Consider the following 12,151-nt stretch of genomic DNA (forward strand, 5'->3'; position numbering starts at 1 on the left):
TAATTATTAGAGAAATGCAAATCAAAACTATTTTGAGATATCACCCAACCCCAGTGTGAATGGCCCACACCACAAGGCCCCAGAGCAACAGGTGCTGGTGTGGGTTCAGGGAGAAGGGAAGACTTGTCCACCATGGTAGGACCACAAATTAGTACAACCTTTTTAGAAAGAATGTGGAGCATCCTCAAAGAACTAAAAGTTGAGCTTCCATTTGATCCTGTAAGCCCAGGACAAGATATAAACCCAGAAGAAAAAAAAGTCACTTGACCATAAGGACACATGCATGTTTATAGCGGTCCAATTTACAATTGCCTTTCAACATGTGAATTAATCAACTGTGGTACCTATGCCACAGGGTTCTGTTCAGCCATAAGAAAAGAGGGATATGTTGTATCTTTTGTAACAACTTGGTTGGATTTGGAGAACATTCTCCAAAGTAGCACAAGAATGGAAAAACAAGCATCACATGTACCCAGTACCAATTTGAAACTTGTAGATTAACAACTAAGTGCTCACATGAGAGAAAAGCTCAATTAAATTCGAGAAGGTGAGGAGCAATTGTAAACCAAATTCATCACGTTTCTACCCAGCAGAAGCAATGAGCAGGTGCCTGGCACACTTCCTGGGTGAAGGACGCAACTACAACTTGTACTTTACAAATGCAAACCATGTACTCTGTATGTGCCCTCATATTAATCTAAAATTCAAAAATAATAATAATAAAATAAAACTTTGACCTCTCTCTGAGTTACTGTAGCACAAGAAGACAGCTCCAGGTCCCAGCACCTCACTGCTCCGGACAGGTGAGCACGTTTATACTCTGAGTTAAAAAAAAAGATATGACTTTAAAATTCCCAAGCCAAATTTACAGAATTAGACACTCTGGGGATGGGGCCAAGCAATCTGTATGTTTACAGGTTTGCTCTAGGGGAAAGAGCCCGGGCTTATCTCTGTTCTCCTTGCTGTGTCCTCTATAGCTCCCTCTTTGGTCTCCCCACCCCCAAGAAGGAGTTGGGGTGGCTGAGTCAGACACGGGAATACCAACTGAGGCTGGTTTGCTAGTTGCGTTCAAATTCAGCTCCTATACATGGTTTTCTCCCCTCTGTCTCTTACAAGAATCCAGGGTGGTAAATTGTCCTGACAAAATGAGTCTTGCAATCAGCACTCCCTTTTAGATATTCTCACTCCTCTCTCCAGAAGAGAAATAGGAGATATTGGTTGGGCATATAAATATTATATCATTCCCTTTCGTAAAAATTACTAAAGTTTTTTCAAAATAAAACAAAATATATTTATAGTAGAAGAATCTTTATATTAGAAGCATCTTTCTAGATTTTTCTAGTCAAAAAAGTTGACTTTGCCCCTCTTTGCCCCAGATTGGCCAATGCCCTGTGCACACGCCACTCAATCCTCCCATAGAAAGCCTTAGCCTGGCCCTGCAGAGAAGACCCAGGGTTACCAAGCAGCGTCCACCAGTTCCACTCCATGCCAGTGGACTCCTCTTCAGCACATGTGTGTTCAATGGTCCTCTCCTGATGGCAAAGTTGAAGACTCAGGTGTGAACTCCAGGAGGTAAAACAGAAGATTCTCCGTGGCTTTGGAAAGGTGAGCCCCGGGTGGTCCTACCCAGCTTCCCAGGAGTTAGGACAGTAAGGTAGGACTCGGCTTCCTAGTTGCAGACCACTGCCTCCTTGTGTATTATATTTATTTTTCTCAAAAACCAAATGGGCGAAGTAATGGATTAGGATACCTCTAACAAGCAAGTGGTAAACCTGATGCTCCAGACGTTTAGCAAGATCATAAAATGATACGGGACGTCATGCATGTGGAAGAGCTTTGGCTCTTTTGGAAGAAAGAGATCACCTAACCCCAGGGAGAATGGCCACATTGCAAGGTCCCAGAGCAACCACCACAGAAACCCAAGGGACCCTCCTAATAACCCAGACTGAAAAGCACAGGTTTCTCAAGGTCAAAGACGTATACCTGGTGACTTCTACACATTGCACTCTTCACAGTAACAGTAAGCAGTGATGTGCTCTCCTGCCCTGCTAGGGTGCTTTACTGTCACCGATTACAGCTCCCAGAGGACGCACACAGCAGCCACGAGGCTCCCTGCGTAACAGCCATAAAGCACTCTTGAAAGCTGTGCTACGTTCATCTGGTGCTACTCCACTGAGCAGCTTCCTTAAAGAAGCCATCAGGCCACTGTCATCATGTGCACCATGACGCCACAGCAAGGGTAAGGCAGTCACCGGAGTGTGTCCAGTGTGCCTGCAGGCACGTCTCCCACTTGGGCCCTTTATCTCTCACAGAGGGGACATGGGCTCTGAAGCAGAAGAGATGACTGATAAGGTTTACAAGAATTGGCTGTGAGCCCAGGGGCTACTGGATTTCTCCACTGCTTTAGCTGAAGGATTCTACAGGCAGATTCTTTCAGGGCACCCACTGCCATCTGGGGTTATGTAATCACAAGCATCCAAACAAGTGATTATTTGAATTCTGTGCAAAATCATCAAAGCCCAATTCCTGGTTCGAGAGAGGAGAGGGCACGGAAGGATTAGTGATTTCTATCTTTGGCAGCTAACAGCTTATTCCTAAGAAAGGCAAGGGGTCAAAATTTTGATACTCTCTGTCACCCCATTCATTGACTACGTATACAAGCAAATACATTTACCAGCCTTGAACCAGAGCACTGGGACACCTGCCCTTAAGAAGAAACCAGCTCAGGAAAGGGATTTATACTCCGAAGTCCAGAGGAGGCTGAGTTGGCTTCAGAGCGGAAGCCAGGAGACTGGACGGGATGCTCGTCTGAACGGAGCTCAGACTGACAGTGTTTATTGGAAAGAAAATGTTCACATTCTAGTATGTTTAGGGCAGTAAGCAGGGCTGGCTCCTTGGAAGGGCAGGACAGCTGGCATCTGTCGGGATAGGTATCACATGGTTGCCTGGGACAGGGCTGCGGGGAGAAGGGAGGCCCGCAGTTCTCTGACAAGCTCCCGGTGGGCTAGGCATGGAGTTCCCATGTGTAGGGGAGCGGAGGCAGGCCTGGGGCACGTTCACACACACACATATCTGGCTGGAGGAATTCCCAAGATAAATCAAAGATCCCTGTCTCCCTGGGTGTACTTGTATCCAGAATACCATAAATGAGGTTCTCTTCCAGAAGATTTCCTGACCTATCAGAAATATGGCTACTCCCAATCATGTCCCTGGCATTACAGCATAGAGTAAAAGTGTTTCCAGAAATTGGAATCTTATTTCCACATAAAAGGGAACTTGTAGAGAAAGAATGTAATGGGGTTACAAAAATTAGAAAAGGAATCTGCAAGTGCGTCGTCATTTCCGGAAGTCTAGTGTGTGTGCTCTCAGCGGTGAGAGCTCCACTTCCCTGGCGCTGTGCTCTGTCCATGGGCCTCACGTGAAGAGTCAGCGTATCAGGTAGGATGCCTTCAGCTTCTGGCAACTGAAAACCCCAACTAAAACGACCCCAGGTGACTACAATGATATGCGGTAACTCAAAAAGCAAGAAGTTCAGAAATCTAGGACTCCAATTCCTGTGATTCGCTCGGCCTTGTTCTCCAGCTGGTAGCCAGGCAGCCGTGAGCACTTCTCACCCAGACACAGCAAAGTCCTCAGGCAGAAAGGGGTCTCCTCCCCTGCTATCTCCACTCAAGAGTGAGGAAACGTCTCCCAGAGGCCTCTCTCCTCTGGGAAGGTCTCCTCACATCTTCCTAACCTGACCTGGTTCCAACCCCACACGCTGGCAGGAGCACTGGGATTCCCAGTATTTCCAAAGACGAAGTAGGATCTCCTGGAGAGCAGTGAAAGCAGTGTGGCTGCCTGCAAGGATGCAGGACTTTGTCAGGAAGAGGCAGCGAGGAAATCACTGTAGCACTGGCTACCAGCAGTGCCTACTACAGGCACCATCAACTGGACGCCCTGCAAGGGAGGACAGAGAAATGTCCTTCTGCGTGACAAATCCCTTATTTAATTCAGAACCCACTTCTACGGGAAGCTTTGCGGCTACTGTCTCTGAAAACGTCATGTCTCCACGCCAGCTACTGCTGACCAGAGTATCAAGAGCAGAGAGAGAACCACAGGTCAGGTCAAGGCATGTGCAGGCCCCACAGTGCAATGACCTCCAGGGGTACCAAGTGTGAGCCCTGCCAGCCTCCCCCATTCAAGGCCTCAAGCAGCAGCCTGTGAAGGTTCCAACCAATTAAATCAGATAAAAGTAGTAGCTGGAGAAGCAGGAGGTGTTTAGCTCAAAGAAAGAAGGCAAGGGGCCAGTTGTTTGTTTCCAGACACTAAAACACTGGTCTATACTGTAACGTTCTGGAGGTAAAAGCTGAGTACTCTCAAGGTCCAGGGAAACGACATTCAGCTCAATGTAGAGTTGAGGTTGTTGACAACTAGAATTGTCCTAGACAATAGCTGGGCTATAGTGTAAAACATAGAGCTCTCTGTTACTAAAGGAGCTCCAGGACAGGGAAGCCTTCCCCAGGGAAACACATTCAAGGCCTTGCAATAACAACAGGACTTTACGAGGCCCCCAGCCGCTCACCCCTGCCTGTAATCCCGGCACTCTGGGGCGAGGCAGGCAGACTGCTTGAGCTCAGCAGTTCAAGACCAGCCTGAGTAAGAGCAAAACCCCATCTCTACTAAATAGAAAAACTAGTTGGGCATCACTGTGGGCACCTGTCGTCTCAGCTACTCTGGAGACTAAGGCAAAGAGGATCGCTTGAGCCCGGGAGTTAGAAGTTGCTGTGAGTTATGATGACACTGTGGCACTCTACCTAGGGCAATAGAGTGAGACTCTTTCTCAAAAAAAAAAAAAAAAAATTAATATGACATTACTGACACCAAGCACAGTGCTAGTAACTTGAAATGTTCAATGAATACGTGGTTGACTGTCATGTATAATAAACATTTAAAGTTTCTCAAATATGAAAGATTTTTTGCTAAAAATGTATAACCAAGAAGCTCTATCCCGTAATGAAGTGAGGGCATAGGTTTATTTCCTCTGTGATGGTGAGCATGCTTATGTCTGTCCAAACTCATCTGCCCCCAACGCCCGCACCTGCTCTTGACCTCCCTCACCCACCGCTGTTGTCACCAGGAGTAAGATCTTACAGGCAGAATTTTCCTCTCCCTCTCCACCTGCATCTAAACAGTAGCAAGATTTTTTCATTTGGCCTTCAACATGCCTCTCATATTCATCACTTCCTTCCATTCTCACTGTTCCCACACTGATTCTGGGGATAATTACTTGAACTTTTGCAATAACTTCCTAACTTGTTTCTCTGACCCAAAGGAACACTGTACGTTACATGTAACCTGAGCTTCCCAAAGTGCAGGACCAATGACATTACTCATCTACTCAGAAAAACACATTAACCAAGAATAGTAGGGTCTAGTTAAGGCACTACTCTCACCCCCAAAGACAAAGGAGCCTTTGCAACATCTGCCTAGCAGGGTTTCAGAATTGCTGTAGACCAGTGGCTGCTGGAGGTGGGCCGCTCTTGCCCTTTCCAAGTGGAAATATAAAAGAGTTCCACGGTTAGAGATGAGGTTTGTCTCTTTAGCTCTTTGAGCAAGGAGGAGTCAATTTGAATTAAAAGAAGCTGTTGTGAACCATCTGGACTCAGAGCAGGGCAGTGACTGACTTTGTCTTTGAATTGTATTTCTTAGGGAGATGGTGTGTTCTGTGAAAAGATCTCCAGAAAATGACACAGAGCAGAGATATTTTCCTGTATTGATCAAATCTCATTTCATGTCCCTTTTCCTGAGCACATCAGAAGACCACACTTCCCAGCCTCCTGTGCAAAAAATCTTGGGGCAATATGAATAGGTTCTAGCAAATAGAATGTTTGCAGAAGAAAAGGAAGACATTTCCAACCCTACCTCTTAAAAAACGTCTCCCATGATCCTGCGCTCCCCTCTTCCCTGTGGTAGCAACCTAAGACTGTTGCAGCCCGCAAAGCTGCAGGATGGTGACCCCTCCCATCTACCCTGTTGGACACACATTGTGTTTGAAAAATAAACATTTTGACATTTGACATCTGACAACAACTGACATTTCGGGGTCAGTCTAGCCCGGGCTGGCTGGGCACATGCTAACCGCAGCTGGACGTCACATAAAGTACATTTCTTTTCCAGAAGAAAGAGTGTGGTTCAAATAACCCTAATCCATCCAATGTTCAGAAAAAGTCCTTTCAGAGGTCCTCTCATTATTAAAAGATAGGAAACGTTCATTATCATCTGCATATTTTACCTGAATCACCAAAAACTGCCATTCTTTGCCCAAAACAATTCCATTGAACTTTAACCTTCTCTTTACTTCACCAAATATCTGGGGGAGTTTTTACTTTGTGGACAACTAAAAAGGTTGCTCAGCTGTTAAAAATAGCTTTTTAAGCAGCTCAACTTCAAAACTCCCAAGTAGCAACTTAAAATTAGGAGACATGTTGGGTTGCCTTTAGTTTTTGGTTTAAAGTAATATATACTTTACATTTGTAAAATTGCAATTTTATTATCAATAGGAAGTCTTACTCATCTAAAAGATGGTATAAATTGAATAATATCATCAATCTCTTCCCGAAGAAAGAGCAGTGTTACCAATCTTTAAGTAAATACTAAAACCAAAGGAAAAGCTCATCACTAAGGCTCTGAGGTAGCAGACTAAGGTTGAGGGCAGTCGCCGAAATCTATGAACACGTAAATTCTCCTCTGCTCACACGTAGTTCTGGGAAGGTGTGGTTAAAGCCTCTGTGTATTGTCCCTTGGGATCTTACCTCTAGACTTCCCGGAATTATGCCAGCCACCTTTATTCCAATATCAAATTCTTTCCAACTTTCAAGTCTACAGACTTCATTTATATAAGGCAAAGACTGATCAAAGCATGGAAGGTACAAAACAAGAAAAAATAAAACAAAAGAAGAAAAGAGTTAAGAAGAGAAAAAGCCATGAGAATAGAAAGCATGACAGAAATAGGGGGAAAGAGGAAGGCAGAGAGAGGGGTGTAATCAGAGACGCCCCTTAGCAACCTCCCTCACGTACACCGGAGGAGGGGACAAGAAGCATGGGAGCAAAGCCCCATGGAATCAGCCAGGAGGAATATACCTGAGTCTAATGTTGTATCAAAACCACCTCTCGGGATTTTGTTTTCTCTCACCAGGAGAACACGTGGTAGAATCCCAGAATATGTGATTAGGAAGATCCAAACAGCCATACCCATCCCCGCCTTTTGCAGAAATGTTCATCAACTTCCATGAAATGTTTTCCTCTGGGATGGGAAGATGGGCATCTCAGCAGCGTTAAACTGATGAAATTTCATAGGAGCCCAAGTACAACTGATACCAGTCTGCTGCTTTTAGTCTTTCTTTCCTTTTCTTGTTTTTTGTCTGAATCCCAAGGAAATGCAGGAGCAGCACACAAACTTCTCCCAGGAAGTTTTCCAACAAAGTCATGAACTTCCAGACTTGGAAGGCCAGCCTGGGAAGTGGAAGTTGGCCCTCGTCAAAGAGGAGAGGACTGACCAAAATAAATAGAAGACTTAGCAACAAAATTCACGTGAAAGTAAAAATTTAAGATCATTTTCATAAGAAACTAGGTTTAGTGCAAGAGGTGTTCCCATTATAGAGAAAAACCTTAAGTTTCAGCTGTCATTAATGATCCCTCAGGGGACCCTCAGACCCATCCACGGCCAGCTTCTCCTCCCACCCTAAACACATGCCCACTGTAGACTCTCACCAACCTGTCATCCCTCCACTGGGAAGGCTCAACCCTGCTTAGTGACAACAAGAGTCAGAGACTACAGTTGTCACTGACCCAAACCAATTCACAAAAGCTACCAAATTACCCCCTTCCTTTTTAAAAACCCCCTCACCAAATACCCAACAGTAGCTTGTATAAATCCACATCCACTATTGCCTCTATTCTAATGCAACTGATACCGCCTCCTCTTTTTCAGAATCCATCATTCTCCCCCAGCAATCTTACCCAAGCCCGATTCCACTATTGTCTTTAGATGGATGACAGCCAAGTCTAGATCTGCCAGGCAGATCTTTCTTCTAAAAGCCAGCCCACATTTTTTGGCTATTTATCTGGCATGTCCCATTTTTGGCTATTTATCTGGCATGTTGCTTCTCTCCCACTCTGAGTTGCAGATCTGGATGAGGGTGGTTCCCCGGGGGTGCTCTTAGGAACAGCACCTGCAGGGCAGTGGAAGGTGGGGTCTGGGCAGGTGGAGAGGCTGGACTGTGATGTGCCATGACACAGGCTCAGTCAGTCTCACAGGGAGTTGCGAGGACCCTTCAAATCTGTCCCAAATTAGAGTCAGAGGGCTCAGACATTGTACCCCAGACCCACTAGCTCTTAGCAATAGGCTGCCCTCATGGAAGGGGCATAAACCTAAGCGATGCAGCCCCCTTCAGCCTAGGACAGCTCCCAGGGAGGAAGTCCGTGGTGAGCCTCAGCAGCCAGCTTCCCAGGCAGCCTCACCTCTTTCTGAAGGTCAGAAGCAATTACCACTGCCAGGACGGCAGCTTCTTTCCTGCCTCATCCTCATGCCACCTTAGCACAGAGAGCCTGGTGAGTAGTGGCAATCACCACCTAAAGGTTAACAGAAGCTCTTCTTCTATTTCCAGGTAGAAACATGCCCTTCCGGGCACCAACACATCTAAACCCAGAGGGCTGGGGATTGTAGGGACGGGAAGCACAGATTCCCCGAGTGGGTCACTGGGAGTGATGGTAAGAAGGGTCACTTCTGCTTTTACCCTGGGTTTCCAGACCCATGCAGTCTACCTTCCAGGGACACAGCACCACATACGGATCACAGGTGTGAGACGACACTGCATCCTGGAGGGCAGCGCCCCTCCCTGGGAGGCCACAGAAGCTGAGCCTTCCAAAGGCGGTCCCTTGCTCTCTTTGGCTGCAGGTTTCAGGTGGCGTAGTCTGTTGGGACTAGAGGCGCAACACGTGGTCCCCTGGCCAGGGACCTATTGCTCTACTTCCGGTGCTACAAAATACTTCTTAGTGGCACATCACAGCAATATATTCGAAAGTGGATGCTTCACCCTGCTTCCCCACTCCCAATCAGCCCAAATGCCACTTTCCTGTCTTATAAGGTATATGCTGCCATGCTCTCCCTCAGATGGGCCCAGGGTGGCAGCTCTACAGTCTATGGCAACCCTAGACCTGCATCCTCTCTGCCAGGTGCTTCCACCACCCCAGAACACAGCCGAAGCATCGTCCTGGAGCAGTAATTCTACTCCGGGGTAAGTAGTTCTTAATTGTATCACCACATATGAAACAAATATGTTATACAGTAGAACAAGAAAGCCGATGGATTTTAAAAATAAGCAGACAACTTCAAGTAAATGCGGTGTTTGTGGCAGCTGATTTGGTCTAAATGCCCAGAATCCCCAGGAAATGTCCTTTGTTTTTTGAAACTTTTTAATAGAAAACCGGGATTGAGCACATAAGTAGGAATCATAAGATCTGAGTGAGAATTGGCTGTTCCATGGCTAATGGTAGAATTTCGTGAAGACATTTAGGAACCTAAGTTCTCCATTTCCTCATGCATGAGTGTACATGACGCCTTGTGGATACCGCAAAGGTCTGGCAAACTCAGCGTGTCCAAAGCTTCTCTCCCTGCCCCTGATCTTTCTCATAATCTAGCCCTTTCCCAGTGTTTCCTAACCCTCCATGTGGCAAGGCCATCCACTCAGTTGCTCAGGCCAAAAGTCTAAGCATCAGCTTCTTCAACCCCGACTTTAAATCCACAGCCATGCCGCGCTGGTTTGACTTCCTACCTGGCTCTGGAACCATCTGCTGCCATCCACCTCCATCATCCCACCTCGTCCCAGCCACTTCTCATTTGGACTGTTGTGGTAGCCTCCCAATGGCTCTGCCTGCGTTAACTCTGCCCCATTCCCCTCACACACTGGGCATTTAGTCCAAACGCCCCACTGACACACATACCATGCACCTCCCTACCCCCAAACAATCACAGTAAACATTCTGAGAAAGGAAATCCCATCCTGCCCCCCCCCATTTAACATGGCCTGAGGCAGATCCTCTCTCCAGCCCCACTTCCCTGACTCCATCCTGCACCCCCCTCCACAGAACCCTTCCACACACCTTCCCTCTCTGTTTTGGACCTCTTTGCCCAAGCTCTTCACCTGGTAAACATTAACTCCTCCATCACCTCCTCAGAGAAGCCTTCCCTGACCATCCCGACCAGGTCACATCCCTCGTTATGGGCTCCCTGAGCACCATAGGCCCTTGGGCTTGATGTTACATTTACTTGGGTAATGACTTGGTTAATGCTCCTCTCCTGACCGAGATGAGTTCTGTGAAGACATCGCTGGTTGGGCGGCGCCTGTGGCTCAGTCGGTAGGGCGCCAGCCCCATATACCGAGGGTGGCGGGTTCAAGCCCTGCCCCGGCCAAACTGCAACCAAAAAATAGCCGGGCATTGTGGCGGGCGCCTGCAGTCCCAGCTACTTGGGAGGCTGAGGCAAGAGAATCGCTTAAGCCCAGGAGTTGGAGGTTGCTGTGAGCTGTGTGAGGTAGAGGGCCATAAAGTGAGACTCTGTCTCTACAAAAAAAAAAAAAAGACATCGCTGGTGTCTGGTCTTGCTTGTCCTGTATGAGATCCCCACAGCTGGTACAGTCCTGGCACAGGAGGAAAGGAGGGCGGGGAGGGGGAGGGAAGGGAGTATATGGATTTCCAAAGACCACTGTGCTCCAAAGTCTCTGCCCTTTTTGATGCCTGCCATGACTCAATATTTCTGGAATTCTCCTGAATAATCTGGATTTTTGCTAAAAGTGTGTTATAAAAAGTAAAGTCTCTCTTCCACTGGAAAATTGAAGAATGGTTCTTAGCCCCCGCCAGTGAAGGCCACCGGAAGTATCTGCCAGGATGGTGGCAGCAGAAGGGGAGAGAGGGACAGATGGGTCGGACCTGGGGCCTTGCCCATCTTCCCTGTCCTCACCCTGTCACGCTCTGCCTGGTTATCAAAAACCAGAACCTCATGAATGGACAGCTGGAGGCCTGGAAAGCCCACGGAGGGTGAGAGACTGGATTAAAGCTCATCCTCTATGGGTTTGCCTGTGCCCACACCAGGGAAAGCAGTAACAGCTTCAGTGCTGTTCAAAAGCAGGAGTTTTGGTCACATAAGCCAGGGTCTGACTACAGGCTCTGCTGCTTTCCTGAGAGTTTGGGCAAGCCACTTAAATTCTCTCTCATCCATAAAAGAAAGATAACAATTGTAGTAACATTAGTATAAATGTTTGATGAGTATAAGGATTAAATAATACATGTAAATACTTAGAAAATTTCTGTTGCAGAGTAGGGCCTTAAATAACTAGTTCCTATTATTTTTAAATTAATTTAATGAGAAAATGTGATTCCATATGGGATCTGTCCATGACATTCCTGAGTCATCTCTTACCTGCTTGTTACAGTCTTGCAGGGAATGCTGTTGGTGATCCTCCCAGATCCTCGGTTCCTTTCACTTTACAGGTGCCCCTCCCCTGGCTTCTGTGCTCTGTGGCCTCAACAGTCTGTACCTGCACCCCATTTAGAGTGTGGGTTCTGCTACTGGAGCCAGAAATGCCCAGGGAAGCCCTTCGCAGTGGGAGATGAGACAGGAGGATGAAATCCCAGATCTCTTGCTTTGAGCAGGGATAAACTTGGAAGTGGAACGTTAGAGTTCCCTTGTGAAATCAAGCAGGGGATGAACCTTCTCTGAAATGCCACCCTTGCCTGACCCCTTCCTACTCCCTTCCTGGTTTCTCCCGGCAGCACTTCCTAAGCCCCTCGCACACGGACCCCCGTCTCAGGTCTGCTTCTGGGCAACGCAGCCCAGGAAATAGGCTCTCCCCTGGGTGCTGAAGGAAGGACAGCCTTTCATAGGTCCAGCTCTGGGTCCTGGGGTACAGCCCTTCGGGCTTCAGGATGCTGTTCCTTACCACCAGAGAAAAAAAGGACCTGGGATCACAGCACTCTCCTGGAATCACCACATTTGAAATTCGAGAAATAGATGCTCTTACCCTTTTATCTTGTCTTTCTGAGCCTTAGTTCTTCCATCTGTGAAACTTTTAAACTAACAAGTCTCACAGGGAGTTCACGGGGATGTCTGCAA

This window comes from Nycticebus coucang, chromosome 17, assembly GCF_027406575.1.
Source record: "Nycticebus coucang isolate mNycCou1 chromosome 17, mNycCou1.pri, whole genome shotgun sequence".
Classification (NCBI taxonomy): domain Eukaryota; kingdom Metazoa; phylum Chordata; class Mammalia; order Primates; family Lorisidae; genus Nycticebus; species Nycticebus coucang.